Source organism: Hordeum vulgare, chromosome 2H (genome assembly GCF_904849725.1).
Source record: "Hordeum vulgare subsp. vulgare chromosome 2H, MorexV3_pseudomolecules_assembly, whole genome shotgun sequence".
Taxonomy (NCBI): Eukaryota; Viridiplantae; Streptophyta; class Magnoliopsida; order Poales; family Poaceae; genus Hordeum; species Hordeum vulgare.
The window spans coordinates 538,184,467-538,206,762 of NC_058519.1; the positions used below are offsets into that span (position 1 = coordinate 538,184,467).

Consider the following 22,296-nt stretch of genomic DNA (forward strand, 5'->3'; position numbering starts at 1 on the left):
CAGCTGCACAGCAACAGACTGATGCAACTTGTATCCATACTCTGGTGCCACTGGTGGTGTTAGCTAGCAACCTCATCTCCCAAGGGAGATGCCGAGCATCTTGCGGCGTCCGCTTCCAAGTCCGAGCCCCTCAAGGTTGTTCTGCTCGCTGCTTCTGCTCCCAAGGATGACGCCGGCAGAGCTGAGCCGCCAAGGCTATGAACGGACCTCCTCCCCACGAATCTCGATGGTGATGGTGCGGGGTGCAGAGAATGCGCCTATGTGACAACGATCGATGCGATGTGAGAAGGGGCGTGGTCGTAGTGATGCCGGGAGGATGGGGAGGGCTCGACCGACAATGGGAGCGTGGCGGCCGTACGTCATACTGGACCCGGCGGGTGGAGGCAGTTGGGCTGCAGCACGTCGTACTCGACCCGGGTGACTTGGGCATGGCTATCTACCTCGGACATCACCCACAGTGACGACTCGGAGTAGTTTTATCTATATATGCTAGTTTTATTATCTATGTGTTGGACTAGTTTTTATATTATCTATGTGTTGAACTAATTTTATTATCTATATGTAATATATTATCTATGTTATCTATATGTTTTATCGTGTTGGTGTGACGACAACAATGAACTATATATAGCGTGTTGGACAAGTTTTGGGTGTTATTTGCAGCGGCTGCTGGAGCGCCGCGCACGCTAAGTATGTTGCGACCGCTGGAGCCAGCGTTCGTCGACGTCCTAAAAAAAGCTAATCGTGCGCTGTAAATTCATTTTTTAGACACCGGTTGAAGCGCGCGTGTTGAAGATGCTCTAAGTAGGGAGTAGTTCATCGAAGCAATAAAACGTTGCTCGGCCAAGACGTCACCGTCAACCGTCAGCAGTCACCAGTTACCTCCGACGAAACTCGGCTGTGACGGAGACGAGCAGGCACCCGACGCTGAGCCCCAGGAAGAGCAGCCACCGCATGCCTGCCCCGCGGTACCTGCCGGCTGCCACTGCGCGATGTACATCGACACGGGGAAGTAGACGGTGAGCGGCCAGAAGGAGACGACGCAGATGAGCGCCACCACGAACCTGAAGAAGGGCATGGCCATGACCACGCCGGTGGTCAGGCACACGTACGTCGTGCGACCGATCAGCCGGAGCGGGCACACGGCCAGGTGGTCGTCCGAGAGCCACAGCCTGACATCCCTCGTGCGGACGAAGCCGTTGTCTGGCCAGCCCGCGGCGGCGCGCAGCTCGACGTAGTCGAAGATAGGCTGGGAAATCACTTGGTAGGTGCCGACCAGGTGGACGGCCACGACCTCGTTGGCCATGTCCAGCACCCACAAGGGCTCGTAGATGCGGACCCGTCGCCGAACGCCGTGTACCCCAGGCACCCGCACATCAGGTAGATCATCGTCGTCACCGCCACGCTCACCGTCGTCGCCTTCTTCATCACCTTCGCCTCCGACGGTGCCGCCGCCTTCAGCGTGTCCTGCAGTAGAAGTTATATGTACATCTTTACCTAATAATAAAGAGGCTATCGCTTCCGTCAGAAAACCCACTGCGGTGATTTTTTAAAAAGTCCTTGGTGTTTTCTAAATTAACCAGCAATCCAATTGATAAGTGAAGCTGAATCGGTATGTGCGGGAGAAAAAAAACACCAGACCACCCATGACCTTACCTCCCATCTCCAGCGCCAGTGCGCCACCACCCCTGCCATGGCGCCGTGCGCTGCCGGCCCCAACTCCTCCAATGCTCACCTCCGTCCCCGCGTGCCACCGCCCCAGATCCGGGCCTCCCCTGCGCGATGGTCGAGGCTCCGGCGGGCGAGCCGCTCGGCGGAGGAGGCGGAGAGCCGGCACCGCGCGGAGGAGGAGGCGAAGGCGGCGGCGGACGCCTATGAGGACGGGGACGTGGACAACAACGTCTACACCTCTGAGGACGAGGGCACAGAGAACTACGACCGCGGCGGCTACCACGTCGTCTGCCCTGGGGACAACTTCAAGCAGGGCGCCTACGTCATGCAGTCCAAGCTCGGTTGGGCCACTTCTCCATCGCCTGGCTTGCCTGGGACACCGCCCACTCCGTACATGCTCACCACCCCCTCGCCTCACCATGAAACTCCCTGTTAAAATCACCCCGCTGCCTCTAGGATCCGCGAAGAGGATATGTAGGAAAAAAATATTGATCTGGATGCAGCTATCTGCCTGCCCACCAACTGTTCGCTCTTTTGTCCCAGAGCTCATATGCAGAACTGCTAAATCAATTTCTCATTATTACTGTTTTATCCGTCAATCCTATCGCACTGCACGAGATATTTTGATGTTTTACGCCGCTTGGCTAGAGGCTCAGGCTGCTCGTGTCTAGCGTTTCTGAATCTTTTGGTTATCTGTGTAGAGGCATGTGGCCCTGAAGGTGCAGAAGAGCGCACAACACTACTCGAGGCTTCCATGGATGAGATCAAGATCTTGAGGCAGATTGCTGACGGTGACCTTGAAGACTCCCCTTGTGTTGTTAAGCTTCTTGACCACTTCAAGCACACAAGCCCCAATGGGAGCCATGTCTGCATGGTGTTTGAGTTTCTTGGTGATAACTTGCTCACCCTAATAAAGTACACGGACTATCGTGGCATTCCGCTTCCAATGGTTAAGGAGATATGCCGGCATGTGCTCATTGGCCTTGAATACCTCCACTGCGAGCTTTCCATTATCCACACTGACCTGAAGCGCGAAAACATATTCCTCGTGTCCACTATTGACCCCTCAAATGATTCCCGGAAGTCAGGTGTGCCACTGGTGCCGCCTGCTGCAAGGGCCATCGAGCCACCTCCAAGGGCTCCCGCTCGACCATCAACGAGTAGTGGCGTCACCAGGAACCAACAGAAGAAGATCCGGAAGAAAGCCAAACATGTAGTTGCTTCAACTTCAGAAGGCAATGGGGCAGTGGCATTCGCCGACATAGACGAATCAGATGATAAGGGAGATCTGAGTACAACAAATGAGGGCAGTCCTAGCCAGGATGGGGATAGGAAGAGAGGAGGAGGGCATAGGCGGGGCAACAAAGGGACTAGGAATAGGATGACGATGGAAGCTAAACTAGGCTGCAAGCTGGTTGACTTTGGAAATGTATGTTGGACGTACAAGCAGTTCACAAGTGATATCCAAACAAGGCAATACAGATGTCCTGAGGTCCTTCTGGGCTTCAAGTATTCTACATCTGTCGACCTGTGGTCCTTTGCATGCATATGCTTTGAACTTGCCTCAGGAGATGTGCTCTTTGATCCGCATAGTGAAAATAACTTTGACAGGGATGAGGTATTTTTGTTCATTTCCTCACTTTGGTTTCGACTAAGAACATACTTTCAACATTATGGATCTCTACCCAGTTTATCACCTGGTAAATGATGTCCCTCATTTTAACTGAAGAAAGGTTGTCATCACAATCAACAGCTGACTCTTTGATACCTACATACCATTCAAGCAGGAGATAACTGCGAAGGGTGGGCCTCACTTCTAGCTCGATGATATTGTTTTTCAAAGTTTTATTTCTTGCATTAGCGTGACTCAGTGACATGTGTATGGTCATGGTCGACTTCATCGCCTTGAGACTCACCATGTTCAGGTGAACACGGTAGCCACCATTGGCAAGGATCGAAAAGAGGATAATAATAAGTGACAACATGGTTTTCGTGTTCAAATAGAAAAATGTGGACCTAGGAAATGGGTCTTGAGCTACACTTATATATTGGTTAGAGGTGAGCAATGTTTTTTCTCCCGTTGAATAAAATTTGTAGGTCTTAGTGTCACCTTATGATACTATTCATGCATTCTAATTCATCCATTTGACTTCATCATTTGTTCGATTCGTTTAATTACATCGTCACCCGTAGCAACGCACGGACACATTTACTAGTAATGAACAAATCAGCAAACACAACTCCACCTGGTAAGCAGACATGGAAGTTCCGCGTCGCTACAAGCATACAACCCCCACGGTGGACAAATTCTCCCCTAATAATAAAGCGCGGAGCGCTTCTGTTGTCCTTCGCCGGTCATTTTGCAGAAAAGCCCTTGCAGTTTCAGTTAATTAACCCGCAGTCCAACTTTAAGTCAGAACGAACCGTTTTTTGTTGTTTTGCACAAAAGTCCTCACAGTTTTAGATAATCAATCCGCGGTTCATCTTTTAGTCAGAGCCGAACCGTTTTTTTGCATTTTACAGAAAACTCCCCGATGTTTCAGGTAATCAACCTGCCGTCCCTATTTAAGTCAGCCGAAACGTTTTTGTGTTTTAACAAAAAAAACCCTAACTTTTCAGTTAATCAATACATATTTTATCTAAAACAAAATTATCCATACCATAACTCCGATTTTAACATGTTATATATGAAATTTGATTGAAAAAATGTGTAGAATCTAAATAGGATGTTATTTTAGCTGTTGAATACTTCTTAAATATTATTTTTGGTGCAAACTTAATCTGTAGTGCACGGTCTTTTTTCTCTCTCTTTCCGACGACCATACGAATTGCAATAAATATTCATTAAATTAAAACCAAATTGAAAGAAAAGAAAACATCGTTAACCACACATGCACACCTTTGAAAAATATCGTGGGAAGAAACAACATATTTCTCATCTTATTCCGAGTGATTGTACATTCAAACGCGTTTTCGTTGTGTGAGCACTGAGGCCATCGTCGACAACACAAATGTGATGCCATGTGAAAATATATTACGTTCAAAGCGTGTGTTATTTTCTCTTCCGTTGCAACGCACGGGCTTTTTTTCTATAAATTCTAATGAATTCATTAATCGCGTTTCCTCCTCGCCCGCAGATTCCCCACGGGACAAAGTACATTCCACGATAACGGCAACAAATCAAAGCTAACTTTTGCTCGTGGATTACTGTCAGCGGATGTGTTGAACAGCGGCAACACGCACGTATACGTACACGATCTTCTGATCGATCTGCCGCTGGCCGGTGCCTTTGGTCGAAGCTGATGCATTCGGCGAGCAATGATTTAGGCGCTTTAAAAGGATAGTCGCGTATTGTCTTCTAAGAACTCTCTAACCTAAGAGGAAATCAAGCATACGGTGGACCGTACGTGACCTGTGCAGCGCGCTATGCGGACGGGAACGCGGGTGTGTCCCAGGAGCAGCTAGGCCGTGCCTAGCAGTACTAGACGCACGACGGGACACACATAATAGGAAAAATCGATAAATCTGACCTTTGGACATAAAACATTGATAAACTAGATTACGTTTGAAAAGATTTTGCTCAGCTGATCATTTTATGTAGCGTTCGACACTTAGACGTCACACTACACTGTGTGACGTCTTAACAATAGGCGCCACACCGTCGATCACGTTAACGTCCGACCTCATTACATCCCAGCAGTGTAATGTCTAAGCTGTAGGCGTTGCACTTGCATGCATGAATGCAAGATGCACAATGCTATAGGCAGCAGTGGTACCGCATCATATGCCTGGTTGTATGTATGCATGCATGCATGGGCTATGACCATATTGACCAGTACAGTAGCTAGCACTCTATATATATCTTCTTCTGCCAAGCCCCAGCCGCCGCGCCCGACAACTAGGGTTGCAAAAAAAGCTCGAGGCTCGTGAGCCGCTTGAGATCGATTCGTCTGTTGGCTCGACTCGAGATTGACTCGAAAAAAAACGAGCCGAGTATGAACACTATGTGTAGCTCGGTCGAGAAAATAGTCAATCTTGAGCCAATACTAGCTCGCTCGATTTTAGATCGATAGCTCGGCTTAACATCATCATGTCAAATGATCATGTTATATATTAAATGGAAATATAATAATTTATTACCATATATGTTGTCCATGATTTTTCACTATTTTATTTACTAGCAAACATGGAAGTTTAATTAAGCGTAGAGAAAAATTAGATCTTATTACGACACCGGGTGTGTGTTAATATCATGTTGCCTTTGGGCAGAATTCCCAAGCATATGCTTCTTGGCTTTCTTATCTTCCTTTCAGGAAGACCATCATCTCTTGCAAGATGAGCTCTTCGAAGAATGACGTGACGGCTGTATAATCGATTGCCCTTTTTCCATTTTCACATTGAATGATATCTGAATATGTCTGCGGTCCTTTCTCAAGATCTGAGTTATGGTTACACTATTCACATGTAAAATACTTTTGGATAGGGTGCATGTGATTCAACGTACTATAAGCCGAAGTGAACATTATTTTTACGGTCTCATTTAGCTCAAAATTAACTCGAGGTCGACTCGAGATCGTTACAAGCTAAGCATGAGTCATGTTTTACGGCTCGATCTTGATCTTCACTCAGTTTGAGCTCGCTTGAATTTTAATATGAACTGAGCCGAGCCAAATACAACTCGCTCAAACTCGACTCGTTTGCAGCCTACCGACGACGACGTCTGCCGGCGCTGCAACGAGGCGCTGCGTGGCTCCCGCTACCTGAGGCCCGCACAGGAGCTGCTGCGCGACGAGGTTTCTGCCATCGGAGGCGACGACGACAACGAGAGTGCTGGACTGTACGAGTTGGATAAGTGGAGTGTGGCGCCTAAGCGCTGGGCGTCACACTGCCGAAGTGTAACGCCCACGGATTAGGCGTCACACTGCTGGGGTGCGGTGGGGTCGGACGCCAGCGTGGCCGAGGTGTGGCGCCTATGATCAAGACACCACACAGTGTATTGTGGCGTCTAACTGTCGGGCGCCACATAAAAGGGTCAGTTGAGTGAAATTTTTCCTAACACAGTTCAATTTATGATTTTTTTGCGTCTAGAGGTTAGATTTGTCGAATTTTCCCACATGACATGCAGTTGTTTTTACGTACCAACTGCAGTTTACAGGCGTTTTGAAGACCGCCTCGAAGCACGGAGGTATTCTTTGAAAACGCGTTTTCTTAAAACGCCTTGTTACACTTTTCAAGGCATTTTTAGTGCCTCCTAATAGTGGTGGAGCATGGTACAAATTGTTGGGGGGCTAATGCAAAAATATGTGTATTTTGAGGTGTAAATTGCTAAAAAAATCGCATCTAAGCCCTCCCTTAAAAAAATCTTCAGAGTTTGGTCCAAGGCTGGGGGGGGGGGGGGCAGTGGCCCCCTCGGTCTCAACATAGCTCCGACAGTGCCTCCTAATCTCTACTGGAAACACAACAAACAGCCAGGCGGATAGAAACACAACACAACACGAGAACATGAACAGGCTAGATTGCCTCCTAACCTATAATGTGTTGTACGCGCGAGCCTTGTAGATCTTGCAACCGGTGTTTTCTAATCATGGATAGATCGATCCTGAGCAGAGCAAGCTTGGACTATATCTACATAGGGACTTACTTGGATCTGGAGCAGGACGATAGAAAAGGCGTAGGCGAATGCCATGTTTCCGAACGCCCGAAGACCATGCCAGACTTTCTGCATCACGGTGATATTGTTGCCGACGGTGACGCCGATGAGCCTGCCATGCAGTCCCCCGTTTGCTGAAACTTTGTTGCAATGTCGTCAATAAATTCTGTCCATTCAACATTCGACGTGTCTAATTATCACAATAATACCTTTGATCTGGAGAACTCCAAGGGAGATTCCGATGGTGGTATAGGTCAAGGATATGCCGGTGGCGACTGTGGACAGCCACCACAGACTGTCCAAACCCGGGATCTGAGAGAAGCAGATCTCCATGATGGTGTAGATGGCAATGTATGGGTTCATGGAGGAGCTGCTGCAATGGGCTTTGTGCCCTTCCTTGTGGAAGCAGCCAGGCTCCTTTATCGCTCTGTTCAACACGAACAAAGGTAGCAAGTCATATGTGTTGGAATTATGCCCTAGAGGCAATAATAAATATAGTTATTATTATAATTCCTGTATCAAGATAATAGTTTATTATCCATGCTACAATTGTATTGAATGAAGACTCATTTACATGTGCGGATACATAGACAAAACACCGTCCCTAGCATGCCTCTAGTTGGCTAGCCAGTTGATCAATGATAGTCAGTGTCTTCTGATTATGAACAAGGTGTTGTTGCTTGATAACTGGATCACGTCATTGGGAGAATCACGTGATGGACTAGACCCAAACTAATAGACGTAGCATGTTGATCGTGTCATTTTGTTGCTACTATTTTCTGCGTGTCAAGTATTTATTCCTATGACCATGAGATTATATAACTCACTGACACCGGAGGAATGCTTTGTGTGTATCAAACGTCGCAACGTAACTGGGTGACTATAAAGATGCTCTACAGGTATCTCCGAAGGTGTTGGTTGAGTTAGTATGGATCAAGACTGGGATTTGTCACTCCGTGTGACGGAGAGGTATCTCGGGGCCCACTCGGTAATACAACATCACACACAAGCCTTGCAAGCAATGTAACTTAGTGTAAGTTGCGGGATCTTGTATTACGGAACGAGTAAAGAGACTTGCCGGTAAACGAGATTGAAATAGGTATACGGATACTGACGATCGAATCTCGGGCAAGTAACATACCGAAGGACAAAGGGAATGACATACGGGATTATACGAATCCTTGGCACTGAGGTTCAAACGATAAGATCTTCGTAGAATATGTAGGATCCAATATGGGCATCCAGGTCCCGCTATTGGATATTGACCGAGGAGTCTCTCGGGTCATGTCTACATAGTTCTCGAACCCGCAGGGTCTGCACACTTAAGGTTCGACGTTGTTTTATGCGTATTTGAGTTATATGGTTGGTTACCGAATGTTGTTCGGAGTCCCGGATGAGATCACGGACGTCACGAGGGTTTCCGGAATGGTCCGGAAACGAAGATTGATATATAGGATGACCTCATTTGATTACCGGAATGTTTTCGGAGTTACCGGGAATGTACCGGGAATGACGAATGGGTTCCGGGAGTTCACCGGGGGGGGGGGGGGGCAACCCACCCCGGGGAAGCCCATAGGCCATGAGGGTGGCGCACCAGCCCTTAGTGGGCTGGTGGGACAGCCCCAAAGGGGCCTATGCGCCAAGGATAAGAAATCAAAGGAAAAGAAAAAAAAGGAGGAGGTGGGAAGGGAGGGGGACTCCCTCCCACCAAACCTAGTCCAACTCGGTTTGGGGGGGGGGGAGAGTCCTCCCCCTTGGCTCGGCCGACCCCTTGAGGGTCCTTGGACCCCAAGGCAAGGCCCCCCTCCCTCCCACCTATATATACGGATGTTTTAGGGCTGATTTGAGACGACTTTTCCACGGCAGCCCGACCACATACCTCCACGGTTTTTCCTCTAGATCGCGTTTCTGCGGAGCTCGGGCGGAGCCCTGCTGTGACAAGGTCATCACCAACCTCCGGAGCGCCGTCACGCTGCCGGAGAACTCTTCTACCTCTCCGTCTCTCTTGCTGGATCAAGAAGGCCGAGATCATCGTCGAGCTGTACGTGTGCTGAACGCGGAGGTGCCGTCCGTTCGGTACTAGATCGTGGGACCGATCGCGGGATTGTTCGCGGGGCGGATCGAGGGACGTGAGGACGTTTCACTACATCAACCGCGTTCTCTAACGCTTCTGTTGTACGATCTACAAGGGTACGTAGATCACTCATCCCCTCACGTAGATGGACATCACCATGATAGGTCTTCGTGCGCGTAGGAAATTTTTTGTTTCCCATGCGACGTTCCCCAAGAGTGGCATCATGAGCTAGGTTCATGCGCAGATGTCTTCTCGAGTAGAACACAAAAGTTTTTGTGGGCGGTGATGTGCGTTTTGCTGCCCTCCTTAGTCTTTGCTTGATTCCGCGGTATTGTTGGATTGAAGCGGCTTGGACCGACATTACTCGTACGCTTACGAGAGACTGGTTTCATCGTTACGAGTAACCCCCTTTGCTCAAAGATGACTCGCAAGTGTCGGTTTCTCCAACTTTAGTTGAATCGGACTTGACCGAGGAGGTCCTTGGATGAGGTTAAATAGCAACTCATATATCTCCGTTGTGGTCTTTGCGTAAGTAAGATGCGATCCTACTAGATACCCTTGGTCACCAAGTAAAACATGCAACAACAAAATTAGAGGACGTCTAACTTGTTTTTGCAGGGTATGATTGTGATGTGATATGGCCAACGATGTGATGTGATATATTGGATGTATGAGATGATCATGTTGTAATAGAAATATCGACTTGCACGTCGATGGTACGGCAACCGGCAGGAGCCATAGGGTTGTCTTTATACTAACGTTTGTGCTTGCAGATGCGTTTACTATTTTGCTAGGATGTAGCTTTAGTAGTAATAGCATAAGTAGCACGACAACCCCGATGGCAACACGTTGATGGATGATCATGGTGTGGCGCCGGTGACAAGAAGATCGTGCCGGTGCTTTGGTGATGGAGATCAAGAAGCACGTGATGATGGCCATATCATGTCACTTATGAATTGCATGTGATGTTAATCCTTTTATGCACCTTATTTTGCTTAGAACGTCGGCAGCATTATGAGGTGATCTCTCACTAAAATTTCAAGACGAAATTGTGTTCTCCCCGACTGTGCACCGTTGCTACAGTTCGTCGTTTCGAGACACCACGTGATGATCGGGTGTGATAGACTCAACGTTCACATACAACGGGTGCAAAACAGTTGCGCACGCGGAACACTCGGGTTAAGCTTGACGAGCCTAGCATGTGCAGACATGGCCTCGGAACACATGAGACCGAAAGGTCGATCATGAATCATATAGTTGATATGATTAGCATAGGGATGCTTACCACTGAAACTATACTCAACTCACGTGATGATCGGACTTGGGATAGTGTAAGTGGATCATGAACCACTCAAATGACTAGAGAGATGTACTTTTTGAGTGGGAGTTTAGCATATAATTTGATTAAGTTGAACTCTAATTATCTTGAACATAGTCTAAGTCCACTTTGAATATATTTGTGTTGTAGATCATGGCTCACGCGACAGTCATCCTAAATTTTAATACGTTCCTAGAGAAAGCTAAGTTGAAAGATGATGGAAGAAACTTTGTAGACTGGGCTCGTAATCTTAAGCTAATCTTAAAAGCTGGGAAGAAGGATTATGTCCTTAATGCTGCGCTAGGAGATGAACCACCCGCTACGGCTGATCAGGATGTTAAGAACGCTTGGCTAGCACGTAAGGAGGACTACTCAATAGTTCAATGTGCAGTCTTGTATGGCTTAGAACCGGGACTTCAACGTCGCTTTGAGCGTCATGGAGCATTTGAGATGTTCCAGGAGTTGGAGTTTATCTTTCAGAAGAACGCCCGGATCGAGAGGTATGAGACCTCCGATAAATTCTATGCTTGCAAGATGGAGGAAAACTCGTCTGTCAGTGAACATGTGCTCAAAATGTCTGGGTACTCAAACCGTCTAGCTGAGCTGGGGATTGAACTCCCGCAAGAAGCTATCACTGACAGAATCCTTCAATCACTGCCGCCAAGCTATAAAGGCTTTGTGTTGAACTACAACATGCAAGGGATGAACAAGTCTCCCGGCGAGTTGTTTGCGATGCTGAAAGTCGCAGAGTCTGAACTCCGTAAAGAGCATCAAGTGTTGATGGTGAGCAAGACCACTAGTTTCAAGAGAAACGGCAAAGGCAAGAAGGGCAATTCGAAGAAGAGCGGCAAGCCTGTTGCCAATCCGCCGAAGAAACCCAAGGCTGGACCTAAGCCTGAAACAGAGTGCTTCTATTGCAAGGGTATGGGTCACTGGAAGCGCAATTGCCCCAAGTATCTGGCAGATAAGAAGGCGGGCAAAGAAAAATCAGGTATATTTGATATACATGTTATTGATGTGTACTTAACCGGCTCTCGTAGTAGTGCCTGGGTATTCGATACCGGTTCTGTTGCTCACGTTTGCAACTTGAAGCAGGAACTGCGGAATAGACGAAGGCTGGCAGTAGTGCCTGGGTATTCGATACCGGTTCTGTTGCTCACGTTTGCAACTTGAAGCAGGAACTGCGGAATAGACGAAGGCTGGCAAAAGACGAAGTGACGATGCGCGTAGGAAATGGTTCCAAGGTTGATGCAATCGCCGTCGGCACAGTGTCACTTCAGCTACCATCGGGATTAGTGATGAACTTAAATCGTTGTTATTTAGTGCCTGCGTTGAGCATGAACATTATATCTGGATCTTGTTTATTGCGAGACGGTTACTCTTTTAAGTCTGAGAATAATGGTTGTTCTATTTCTATGAGTAACACCTTTTATGGTCATGCACCGAATGTGAGAGGATTGTTCATATTGAATCTTGATAGCGATACGCATATACATAACATTGAGACCAAAAGAGTTAGAGTAAACAATGATAGCGCCATATTTTTGTGGCACTGCCGCTTGGGTCATATTGGTGTAAAGCGCATGAAGAAACTCCATGCTGATGGACTTTTGGAGTCACTTGACTTTGATTCACTTGACACGTGCGAACCATGCCTCATGGGCAAGATGACTAAGACTCCGTTCTCCGGAACAATGGAGCGTGCAAGTGACTTGTTGGAAATCATACATACCGATGTGTGTGGTCCAATGAGTGTAGAGGCACGCGGCGGATATCGTTATTTTCTCACCTTCACTGACGATTTAAGTAGATATGGTTATGTCTACTTGATGAAGCACAAGTCTGAAACATTTGAAAAGTTCAAGCAATTTCAGAGTGAAGTGGAAAATCATCGTAACAAGAAGATCAAGTTCCTACGGTCTGATCGTGGGGGTGAATATCTGAGTTTCGAGTTTGGTGCTCACTTAAGACAATGCGGAATTGTTTCGCAGTTAACACCGTCTGGAACACCACAGCGTAATGGTGTGTCCGAACGTCGTAATCGTACTATGTTAGAGATGGTGCGATCTATGATGTCTCTTACTGATTTGCCGTTATCATTTTGGGGTTATGCATTAGAAACAGCTGCATTCACTTTAAATAGGGCACCATCAAAATCCGTTGAGACGACACCATACGAACTGTGGTATGGCAAAAGGCCAAAGTTGTCGTTTCTTAAAGTTTGGGGATGTGATGCTTATGTCAAAAAGCTTCAGCCTGAAAAGCTGGAACCCAAAGCGGAAAAGTGCGTCTTCATAGGTTACACAAAAGAGACAATTGGGTACACCTTCTATCTCAAATCCGAGGGCAAAGTGTTTGTTGCTAAAAATGGAGCTTTTCTCGAGAAGGAGTTTCTCTCGAGAGAATTGAGTGGGAGGAAGATAGAACTTGACGAGGTTGTCGAACCTCTCATCCCTCTGGATGGTGGCGCAGGGCAAGGGGAAACCTCTGTCGTTGCGACGCCGGTTGAGGAGGAAGTTAATGATGATGATCATGAAACTCCAGTTCAAGTTTCTGTTGAACCACGCAGGTCGACGACATCACGCGCTGCTCCAGAGTGGTACGGTAATCCCGTCTTATCAATCATGTTGTTAGACAACAATGAACCTGCAGATTATGAACAAGCAATGGTGGGCCCAGATTCCAACAAATGGCTAGAAGCCATGAAATCCGAGATAGGATCCATGTATGAGAACAAAGTGTGGACTTTGGAGATACTACCTGAGGGCCGCAAGGCTATTCAGAACAAATGGATCTTTAAGAAGAAAACGGACGCTGACGGTAATGTGACCATTTATAAAGCTCGACTTGTGGCAAAGGGTTTTTCACAAGTTCCAGGAGTTGACTACGATGAGACTTTCTCACCCGTAGCGATGCTTAAGTCCGTCAGAATCATGTTAGCAATAGCTGCATTTTTCGATTATGAAATCTGGCAGATGGATGTCAAAACGGCGTTCCTTAACGGTTTCCTTAAGGAAGAGTTGTATATGATGCAACCCGAAGGTTTTGTCGATCCTAAAAATGCTGACAAGGTGTGCAAGCTCCAGCGATCCATTTATGGACTGGTGCAAGCATCTCGGAGTTGGAACAAACGCTTTGATGAGGTGATCAAAGCATTTGGGTTTATACAAGTGGTTGGAGAATCTTGTATTTACAAGAAAGTGAGTGGGAGCTCTGTGGCGTTTCTAATATTATATGTGGATGACATATTACTGATTGAAAACAACATACAGCTTTTGGAGAGCATAAAAGGTTACTTGAATAAAAGTTTCTCTATGAAGGACCTAGGAGAAGTTGCTTACATTCTAGGCATTAAGATCTATAGGGATAGATCAAAACGCCTGATAGGACTTTCACAAAGCACATACCTTGATAAAATTTTGAAGAGGTTCAAAATGGAACAGTCCAAGAAAGGGTTCTTGCCGGTTTTACAAGGTACGAGATTGAGTAAGACTCAGTGCCCAGCAACTGATGAAGATAGAGAGCATATGCGCTCCGTCCCCTATGCTTCAGCCATAGGTTCTATCATGTATGCAATGCTGTGCACTAGACCGGATGTTAGCCTGGCCATAAGTATGGCAGGTAGGTTCCAGAGTAATCCAGGAGTGGATCACTGGACAGCGGTCAAGAATATCCTGAAGTACCTGAAAAGGACTAAGGAGATGTTTCTCGTGTATGGAGGTGACGAAGAGCTCGCCGTAAAAGGTTATGTCGATGCAAGCTTTGACACAGATCCGGACGACTCTAAGTCGCAAACCGGATACGTATTTACTCTTAATGGGGGTGCAGTAAGCTGGTGCAGTTCCAAGCAAAGCGTCGTAGCAGATTCTACATGTGAAGCGGAGTACATGGCTGCCTAGGAGGCGGCTAAGGAGGGTGTCTGGATGAAGCAGTTCATGACGGATCTTGGAGTAGTGCCAAGCGCACTGAATCCAATAACCTTGTTCTGTGACAACACTGGTGCCATTGCCTTAGCAAAGGAACCACGGTTTCACAAGAAGACCAGACACATCAAACGACGCTTCAACCTCATCCGCGACTACGTCGAGGAAGAGGACGTAAATATATGCAAGGTGCACACGGATCTGAATGTAGCAGACCCGCTGACTAAACCTCTTCCACGGCCAAAACATGATCGACACCAGAACTGTATGAGTGTTAGATTTATTACAATGTAATTCACATGGTGATGTGAGGGCTGGATTATTGACTCTAGTGCAAGTGGGAGACTGTTGGAATTATGCCCTAGAGGCAATAATAAATATAGTTATTATTATAATTCCTGTATCAAGATAATAGTTTATTATCCATGTTATAATTGTATTGAATGAAGACTCATTTACATGTGTGGATACATAGACAAAACACCGTCCCTAGCATGCCTCTAGTTGGCTAGCCAGTTGATCAATGATAGTCAGTGTCTTCTGATTATGAACAAGGTGTTGTTGCTTGATAACTGGATCTCGTCATTGGGAGAATCACGTGATGGACTAGACCCAAACTAATAGACGTAGCATGTTGATCGTGTCATTTTGTTGCTACTGTTTTCTGCGTGTCAAGTATTTATTCCTACGACCATGAGATTATATAACTCACTGACACCGGAGGAATGCTTTGTGTGTATCAAACGTCGCAACGTAACTGGGTGACTATAAAGATGCTCTACAGGTATCTCCGAAGGTGTTGGTTGAGTTAGTATGGATCAAGACTGGGATTTGTCACTCCGTGTGACGGAGAGGTATCTCGGGGCCCACTCGGTAATACAACATCACACACAAGCCTTGCAAGCAATGTAACTTAGTGTAAGTTGCGGGATCTTGTATTACGGAACGAGTAAAGAGACTTGCCGGTAAACGAGATTGAAATAGGTATACGGATACTGACGATCGAATCTCGGGCAAGTAACATACCGAAGGACAAAGGGAATGACATACGGGATTATACGAATCCTTGGCACTGAGGTTCAAACGATAAGATCTTCGTAGAATATGTAGGATCCAATATGGGCATCCAGGTCCCGCTATTGGATATTGATCGAGGAGTCTCTCGGGTCATGTCTACATAGTTCTCGAACCCGCAGGGTCTGCACACTTAAGGTTCGACGTTGTTTTATGCGTATTTGAGTTATATGGTTGGTTACCGAATGTTGTTCGGAGTCCCGGATGAGATCACGGACGTCATGAGGGTTTCCGGAATGGTCCGGAAACGAAGATTGATATATAGGATGACCTCATTTGATTACCGGAAGGTTTTCGGAGTTACCGGGAATGACGAATGGGTTCCGGGAGTTCACCGGGGGGGGGGGGGGCAACCCACCCCGGGGAAGCCCATAGGCCATGAGGGTGGCGCACCAGCCCTTAGTGGGCTGGTGGGACAGCCCCAAAGGGGCCTATGCGCCAAGGATAAGAAATCAAAGGAAAAGAAAAAAAAGGGAGGAGGTGGGAAGGGAGGGGGACTCCCTCCCACCAAACCTAGTCCAACTCGGTTTGGGGGGGGGAGAGTCCTCCCCCTTGGCTCGGCCGACCCCTTGATGGTCCTTGGACCCCAAGGCAAGGCCCCCCTCCCTCCCACCTATATATACGGAGGTTTTAGGGCTGATTTGAGACGACTTTTCCACGGCAGCCCGACCACATACCTCCACGGTTTTTCCTCTAGATCGCGTTTCTGCGGAGCTCGGGCGGAGCCCTGCTGTGACAAGGTCATCACCAACCTCCGGAGCGCCGTCACGCTGCCGGAGAACTCTTCTACCTCTCCGTCTCTCTTGCTGGATCAAGAAGGCCGAGATCATCGTCGAGCTGTACGTGTGCTGAACGCGGAGGTGCCGTCCGTTCGGTACTAGATCGTGGGACTGATCGCGGGATTGTTCGCGGGGCGGATCGAGGGACGTGAGGACGTTCCACTACATCAACCGCGTTCTCTAACGCTTCTGCTGTACGATCTACAAGGGTACGTAGATCACTCATCCCCTCTCGTAGATGGACATCACCATGATAGGTCTTCGTGCGCGTAGGAAATTTTTTGTTTCCCATGCGACGTTCCCCAACAATATGAACAATTGACGCAAACTAAAAAAGTAGCAAGTCATATAAAGATTGTAGCCAGCTCCTTACAACATGCTACCGGCGGCGGCGATGGTGATGCTGATGCCGAAGCCGACTAGGTTGATGAACTGAACGGCGCCGCAGAGCTTCACCATGGACCCGCAAAGGGTGGCGCCGACGGCGGCCATGTAGGTGCGATTGCGCGGGCCGGACACAGGGTCGCCGGCGCGGTAGCAGGCGGCCAGGAGCGCCGAGGTGTAGTAGATGACGGCGGCGAACAGTGTCATCTTGCCGGGGCCGGCCACCCAGCCAAATTGTGCCACCCCCACGCCAGGGACAAGACGCCGGACCCCAGGACCGTGGTAATGACGTGCACGGTGGCCGTCCTCGCCGTGCCCGTTCGCCGCGGCTGGCCGTCGTCGTCCACCGGCATGGACGACCCTGCGCCTGTCTCCATGTCCAGAGGTGCCATGTTGTGGGATATGGTGTCACGACCCAAGCAAGAGAGTGTTGGAACAGGATGGCTCGAGCATCTCCTTTAAGTTTGGGCGTGTTTGATATAGCCTACATCAACCACGTTCGGGAAGAAAAGGGGCGTGCTGGGAGTCAACCGGCTGATCTCTGCCGTGGATCAGCGGGCTGGCTAGCTGTCCGATTGGGCACATCCGTTGGCGCTGATTTTTCCGCTGGGTGAACCGTTTTGCGCGCATAGTTGTAAGTTTATTCCTACTTCAAGTTGTACGAGTGCAGACCTTTAAAAAAAATTGTACGCGTAGATTAATTTGTGGTTGGATGATTTTCAGGATTTAACTTCTGATGCTTGCATTATTTTTAAATTTATTTTAAGATATGCGCCGATATGTTTTTAGTGGAAGGAGATGTTTTTTATCGACGACAAGATGCGTCTGATGATTTCGTAAATCGTAAGATAATATGTCAGCTCAGTCTTTTAAAGGAGTTCATAGAAATAGATTATGCGTGGGTGTGCATAAGGATGAATATACTCCCCCGTTTCTAAATATAAGTCTTTGACGAGGTTTTACTAAAAGACTACATATGGATGTATATAGACATACTTTAGAATGTACATTTATTCATTTTACTTCATATGTAGTCACTTAGTGAAATCTCTAAAAAGACTTATATTTAGAAACGGAGGGAGTATCTACGTGTACGTGAATGCTTGCATGTGTATTGTATTAAAAAAAAAGTTATACGCATGCAGCTCCCATCAGCTCCATATACGTGCAGGCCTATGCATGTACAACTAACAAATCCATGCACGTAACTCTAGCTTCGAGCCTCAAGTAACTTCCCCCTCCTTAAACTCTACCCATCAAACTCCAAACGTTTGGTCATGGGAAAAAAATCTTCAAATCTGCGACATTTGAAACACTCATGAAACAAAAAAAAAGGTATTCAAATGCCTTTTTACCTCTTACAAAAGAAGGTTTATATAATACTGTTTCTATATGTATGCAACGTCCATGATATATTTTTCTGACGGACCATAAAAATCGTTGCAGCAAATGAAAACCGGCCATACAATTATTTTTTTTTTTACAATGGATCCCCATTCGTTACTACAAAGTTGTAATTTATATCTCACTTTGCAGCGACAGAAAAACGACGACGTGTGACTGGCTAACAATATCATGCGCCTGCTTCTCATCACGACGGTCTTACTTTTGGAGTTGCAAAAACACATCGACAACCGACTTGAACCAGCACCAGCCAAGTTTCAGCTTCATGTGCATAGTTTGCAGCATCGACGGCTGGCGTCAGTGTCGGTCGTCCTTATAGGGTCATGTGTGTGCCTTGCAAAATCACTGGCTTTGCAACTATGGCTTTTGCAGCAACAAAAGAATAGTGAAGACTAGCTTGCAGCAGCACACACATGGATTTTAGCATCACGCGACTAGCTTTGCAGTAGTGACGGTCGTCCTTATACCATGGTTACGAGTTGGATCATTGAGCGACCGGCTTTGCAACACAACGGTCTAGCTTTTGCAGCAACAGAAGAATGATGAAAACTAGCTTGCGGCTTCGCGCATCTGCCTTTGCAGCAAGATGCCATGCCTTTTGCAGCAACAAGGAAACAATGACGACCAGCTTGCAGCATCGTTGACTAGCCTTGTAACATCTCTTGTTGATCTTCTTCTTCTTCTTCTCCGCAAGACAGATCTTTACATGCTCATCTAAGAGGGTTTTGTCCGCCAACATGATCTTGACGTCCTCCGTGTCCGGTACAAGGTTTAACCTCTCCTTCTCAAGCTCAGTCTCTCCAAATGTCTTCGCCTTCTCGAGCTCCCATTTGATAGCCGCCTCTTACTTATCCAACTCGATGTTCTCACTCTCAATTTCCAGCTTCTTCTCCGCCCTCTTTTGGTTCCAATCCATCATCTTATTTTGCGCATTCAACATGAGCTCGTACATCTCCTCTTTCTTGTTCTTCCTCGCGGAAACAATGCCCGTCCATGTGGAGGACAATTCTGTAGCCGCAGCGTCACGGAAGGCTGAAAGCACAATTAGTCCATTGGTGGTTTTGGTAATTACTCTCAACATACATATTGTTGAACTAATAGTTTCCTTAAGTACATTTCAGGGATAGTTCAACCTAGGCAAGCAAATGGATGGAGATGTGGACCCTTCAAGCTACAAAGGACTAGGATTGGCAAAAAGCTCCAAGACTCTACATTATAGTTAAGTTATCCAAGATCACACTGCGTCAAGAGGAAAGTCAATACTATTAAAAGGGATTTGATGATGACTCAATTGCTCAAGTGCTTAGATATTTGCCTCCAATATCCTCAACCACATTCTCCATTCTAAGCAGACCAAATTCCTTAAGTCTATCTCAGTCCCATCGAACTATTACATCCGAACCCATCGAGATATCCATGACAACAACCACAACCTAAACCCTAGTAACTCGGCGATATCGAGATGACAATCGGTCCCATCGAAGTGCATGTGCCAACCTTGTGTAACCCATTTGTTTCGCTTCACCTCCGAGTGAAACCATTTGGAAGTATCAAAGCGAGGATCTGCTTAGGTCATCATTGTTTGCTGCCCTGACCGAAACCATCCGATCACACCGAAACATCTAACTTTTGAATCTTTTGCACTACTCGGTGCCTCCTAGATTTGTTATCGATTCCACCGAGCCGGGCTTAAAATGTGTAATGGCTAGTTTTTAGTAAGGCCTATATATTACCCTCCACCACGACCTACTCTCAGTAAGAGCAACCATGATGAAGCATATGATATGTCTTGAACGTATCTATAACTTATGAAGTATCCATTGCATGTTTACAAAAAAAATTATATGGTCGACGCCTCTTACTTATCCAACTCGATGTTCTCACTCTCAGTTTCCAGCTTCTTCTCCGCCCTCTTCCGGTTCCAAACCATCATCTTCTTTTGCGCATTCAACATGAGCTTGTACATCTCCTCTTTCTTGTTCTTCCTCGCGGAAACAATGCCCTTCCATGTGGAGGACAATTCTCTAGCCGCGGCGTCACGGAAGGCTGAAAGTACAATTACTCCACTGGTGGTTTTGGTAATTACTCTCAACATACATATTGTTGAACTAATAGTTTCCTTAAGTACATTTCAGGGATAGTTAAATGTAGGCAAGCAAATGGATGGAGATGTGGACCCTTTAATCTACAAAGGACTAGGATTGGCAAAAAGCTTCAAGACTCTACATTATAGTTAAGTTATCTAAGGCACATTGAGTCAAGAGGAAAGTCAATACTGTTAAAAGGGATTTGATGATGACTAAATTGCTCAAGTTCTTAGATATTTCCCTCCAATATCCTCAACCAAATTGTCCATTCAAACCTGACCAAATTCCTTAAGTCTATCTCCGTCCCGTCAAACTATTACATCCGAACCCATAGAGATATCCATGAAAGCAACCACAACCTAAACCCTAATAACTCTGTGACACCGAGATTACAATCGGTCCCACCGAAGTGCATGTGCCAACCTTGTGTAACCCGTTTGTTTCACTTCACCTCCGAGCGAAACCATCCGATCACACCAAAACGTCTAACTTTCGAATCTTTTGCACTAGACGGTGCCTACTAGATTTGTTATCTATTCCACCCAGTTGGGCATACAATGTGTAATGGCTAGTTTTTGTTGAGGCCTATATATACCCCTCCACTACAACCTACTCTTAGTAAGAGCAACCATGATGAACATATGATATGTCTCGAAGTATCTATAATTTATGAAGTATTCATGCCATGTTTACAAAAAATTTATATGGCTTTGGTGTAATTTTTTTTGATTTTCATGAACTAACATATTAATCTAGTGCCAGTGCTAGTTGTTGTTTTCGGTATCGGTGAAGGATAATGATTTAGATGACATTCATCATGTAACAATTACACACTAGAGTGACTCAGAACCAGCTCCTATTCATTAATATAACTAGATGATGCCCCACACGTTGTTGTGGGAAAATATGATAAACATATGCATAAATATGTGCAAACAAATAAAACTATTGCAAAAAATAGGATTGCTAACGGTTTCCATTTTAAAAACAATAAATCATATGAAGCATTTGATAAAATGATGTATAAAATTATAAACTATTAGACTGAAGTAAACGTGTCCATTTTAGAACAAAAAATATGTAACATGGTCTACATATATTTGCTCTAAGCATCCATTTTTTATGCCCACACAAAAATTAGTGAAACAATGGGTAGATTAGTGCACAAATTGTAGTTTATGTCGATGTGCAAGATTTGATGATTTGCCATGGTTACATGAAGAGGAAAAATAAGTACTTATAACCACATACATGACTTCATGATGTGGCATGGTTGCATGAGGAGGAAAAATAGATAGTTACATGAAAAAGAAAAATAAGTATTTATAACCACATGCATGACTTGATGATTTGGCATGGTTGCATGAGGAAGAAAAATAGGTAGTTACATGAAGAGTAAAATAAGTACTTATAACCACATGCACGACTTGATGATGTAGCATGATTGCATGACGAGGAAAAATAGGTAGTGGGTTGCAACTATTTAAGAATAGAAGATGTAGGCATGTATTCCGTGTATAGTCATGTGTGCTTATAATAATAATTTGCATGTCATGTTTTGTCCTACCCTCTCGTGGCAGCGGGGTCCATAAGGAAACTAAGGGATATTAAGGCATCCTTTTAATAGAGAACCAGAACAAAGCATTAACACATAGTGAATACATGAACTCCTCAAACTACGATAATCACTTGCAAGAATCCCAATTATTGTCTTCTTGGGGTATGCAGATAATAATACGTAATAGGTGGATACAACCTGCAAGATAGGATCCAAAACACTCTCATATTTATAAAAACCTAATAGCTTCTCATCTAAAATTATGGCACTCGAGCCCTAGTGACAAGCATTAAGCATATCAAAGTCATACCAACATCAATCTTAGAACCTAGTGGATACTAGTGATCAAGCCATATTAAAATAACTCGATTACA

The 22,296-nt window shown here is 46.0% G+C and overlaps 2 pseudogenes; one reads left to right on the plus strand and one right to left on the minus strand.

Annotated features, from left to right (window-relative positions):
* LOC123428612 overlaps positions 1–17,289 on the minus strand; it is a 28,906-nt pseudogene extending 11,617 nt beyond the window's left edge.
* LOC123429514 lies at positions 1,694–6,584 on the plus strand (annotated as a pseudogene).
* Positions 17,290–22,296: the final 5,007 nt, after the last annotated feature.